We start from the raw sequence: 3,890 nt of genomic DNA, 5'->3' as shown, positions 1-3,890 counted from the left end.
GGTGGCTTGCTTTCTGTGCTTTATGGATGAGACCAGCTCAAAGCAAGAATGCTCCCAGCCCTCTCAAATTGGGAACCCCATTAATAAAAATCTTTTTCCTTCCCCATAAATCTTCATGTTATATTGGTACAAAGTGGCAAGCGGCAGACCCCAGGCTGCCAGGTTACAGTGCCACTGGTCCCTACAGGACACCTACAACCTTAGGACACACTACCAAGAAAAAGAGTCATAGAAGCTCTACCTAAAACACAGAAACAAACACAGAGAGGCTGCCAAAATGAGGAAACAAAGAAACATGGCCCAGATAAAAGAACAGATCAAAACTCTGAAAAAAGAACTAAACAAATGAGAGATAAGCAATCTATCTAATGTAGAGTTCAAACACTGGTCATAAAAATGCTCAAGGAATTTAGTGAGAACTTCAACAGCATAAAAAAGGGCATGGAATCCATAAAAAAGAACCAGCCAGGAATGAAGGATACACTAATTAAAATTAAGAACAAGTTACAAGGAATCAACGGCACAGTGGACAAAGCTGAGAATCAAATCAGTTACTTGTAATATAAAAAAGCAAAAAACACCCAATCAGAACAGTAAGAAAGAAAAATAATCCCCCCAAATGAGGATAGTGCAAGGAGTCTGTGGGACAACTTCAAGAGGTACAACATTCGCATCATTGGGGTTGCAAAAGGAGAAGAAAGAGAGCAAGAAATTGGAAATTTATTTGAAAAAATTATGACAGAAAATTTCCCTAACTTGGTGAAGGAATTAGACATGCAAGTCAAGGAAGCACAAAGAGTCCCAAACAAGATGAACCTAAAGAGACCCACCTCTAGACACATAATAATTATAATGCCAAAAGTTAAATACAAAGAGAGAATATTAAAAGCAGCAAGAGAAAAGCAGTTAGTTACCTACAAGGGAGCCACCATAAGACTGTCATCTGATTTCTCGAAAGAAATTTTGCAGGCTAGAAGGGATTGGCAAAAAATATTCAAAGGGATGAAAAGCAAAGACTTACAACCAATATTACTCTATCCAGCAAGACTATCATTTAGAATTGAAGGACAGAGCTTCCCAGACAAGAAAAAGCTAAAGAAGTGTATCACCAACAAACCAGCATTATATGAAATATTAAAAGTTCTCCCTTTAAAAAGAAGATAAAAAATGTGAACAATAAAATGGCAACAAATACATATCTATCAACAATTGAATCCAAACAACAAAATAAACAAGCAGAACAGAAACAGAATCATAGTTACAGAGAACATTTTGATGGTTGCCTAATGGGAGGAGGGTCAAAGAGGTGGGCAAAAAAGGTGAAGGAATTCATAAACACAAAGAGGTAGTTACAGAATAGTCATGGGGATGTAAAATACAACATAGGAAATAGAATGGCCAAAGAACTTATCCGCATGACCCATGGACATGAACAATGGTGTGGAGACTGCCTGAGGCAGTGGGTGAGGTGCTGAGCAGAGGGGTGGCAAAGGGGAAAAAATGAGGACAACTATAATATCATAATCAATAAAATATGAAATCCCAATTACCCCTATTCAATTTACAAAGATTAAAAAGTCTAAAATAGCAAATATCAGAAAATGTAAGTCATTTATTCTACTATACATTGTTGGTAGGAGTGTTAATTGGCACAATCATTTTGAAAAACAATTTAGTATTATCTTGTAAAGTTGAATTTTCTTGTACTCCAGACCCAGAAATTTCTCTTCAAGATATGTATATACGTATGTGCAAGTGTGAGTGTGTTCAAGGAGACTCATATCAGGAGGTACGTACAATAATATTTTTGGCAGTACTGTTGATAACAGAAAAATAATGGAAAAAAACTCTAATGCCCACTGAAAAATGGATAAATAAATTGTGATGTATTTGCACAAAAGAATACTTTATGTATAGCAGCAAAATTGAACTACAGCCCATGTTACAATTTGGATAAAACTTGGTAACATTTATATTGAAAGAGTAAAGCAAGTTTCGGAAGATCACATACAGCATGATACTCTTTGTAAATTTCAAAAAGAATTCTAAATACAATGTACATGTGTATGTGTGTGTGTTAAAAATCAAAGAAATAGAGATTTCAAGATGGCAGAGGAGTAAGTGGAAGTCACACTGACCTCCTCCCAGGACCAACCTACAACTAAATTGTGGAGAAATCACCTGGAACAAACAACTCAACAATAGCGCGAGAGGAGCCTTGTAACCTTGGAGACAGAAGAATCAAATTTAGCGCAATCTAACTGGTAAGGAGTGATGTACAGACTAAAGAAGGCAGGAGGGGCCCCCACAGGTGGCAGCACCAGAAGGATATTGAAACAGCCAGTTGGATCCCCCTGAGAAGAGCAGGCTCTAAACCAAAAGCAGCGATCTTTAACCCACAACATCAGAGCCCAAAAAGTACACAGAAAACAGCCAGCTGTGAAAAGTGGCAGTGTTGCTCGCTGCCAGAGACAGGAGGCTGGAGATGCAAAGAACTGTTTAAAGGACCAACGCACAAATTTTTATTTGCAGCCACTTACCCTGGTCTCCAGCAAAGGCAGGGGTAGAGTGGGCTAGAGACCCTGAGGAGAGACTGGGGAAGGAGGCTGTGGAGAGAGAACTGAGAAAGTAGCTGGCGGTATCTTGAGACCAATTCATCCCCTATGTGGCAGCAGCCATCTTGCTCAGGCAAAGACCACTCTCCCTGAATGGCACCAGCATCAAAGGACCCAATAGCCCCGCCCCCAGGTGGGATTCCACCCCACCCTGTGTTTTCTAAGCCACCTGCTGAGCACAGAGTGGCAGCCACAGAGAGTAGATCCCTGGCTAAAGTGGGTGCAGAGAGGTCTAGAGACACTTGAAGAGAGACTGAGGACAGAGGCTTTGGGGAGAGAATGGAGAAAGTAGCCAGTGGGATCCTATTGCAGACTCCTCCCCTATATGGCAGCAGCATGAGAGGACTCAATAACGTCTCCCCCAGGAGGGACTCTGCCCCGCCCTGAGCTGTCTAAGGCAGCCTGCTGAGTGCAGAGTGACTAGATTAACAGCTGAAGGAGACAGCTACAAACAGTAGATTATTGGAAGTCTCGAACAGACTGCCTAACATCAGACAGTGATGACATCTGACATCATCAGAGGCAGATCCAGAAAGTAAAAACAGTGGTCTCCAACCATAGAAGTTCACACCATGAAGTCAGGAAATCAAGACAAGTCAACTTAAGAATCAGAAGCAAAAGAGAAGAATCTCACAAATAATGGGAAGACAAAGAAATACAGCCCATTTGAAGGGAAAGGCGGAATCCCCAGAAAGATAACTAAATGAAATAGAGGCAAGTCAACTCTCAAATACTGAGTTCCAAACAATGGTTCTAAGGAAGTTCAATGAGCTCAGTGAGCTCAGAGATAATCACAAAAAACTTCAGGAAAACCCTGAGGAACTTAGAGCAAACTATATCAGCATGAAAAAGGACATAGAAACTATCAATAAGAGACAAGAGGAAATGAATACAATTTCTGAAATGAAGAACACTGTAGAAGGAATCAAAAGCAGGCTCAGTGAAGCAGAGGATCAAATCAGTGAGCCGGAGGACAAGCTAGGAAAAAGTTCCCAAAAAGAGCAAGAAAATTTAAAAAAAGACTCAAAAAGAATGAAGAGCCCTTTAAGGAAATGCAGGACAACCTGAAACGTAATAACATCCATATAATAGGCATACCAGAAGGAAAAGAAGAGGAGAAAGGGATAGAAAACCTGTTAGGAAAAGTGATGATGAAAACTTCCCTAATTTGAGGAGAGAAAAAGTCACACAAGTCCAGGAAGCATAGAGGGTCCCATTCAAGAGGAACACAATAAGGCCCACTCCAAGACACATCATAATCAAAATAGAAAATAT

Source organism: Pteronotus mesoamericanus, unplaced genomic scaffold, assembly GCF_021234165.1.
Source record: "Pteronotus mesoamericanus isolate MK-2021 breed Mesoamerican mustached bat unplaced genomic scaffold, CSHL_Meso_final contig_221, whole genome shotgun sequence".
Lineage (NCBI taxonomy): Eukaryota > Metazoa > Chordata > Mammalia > Chiroptera > Mormoopidae > Pteronotus > Pteronotus mesoamericanus.
This window is presented reverse-complemented; position numbering follows the sequence as displayed.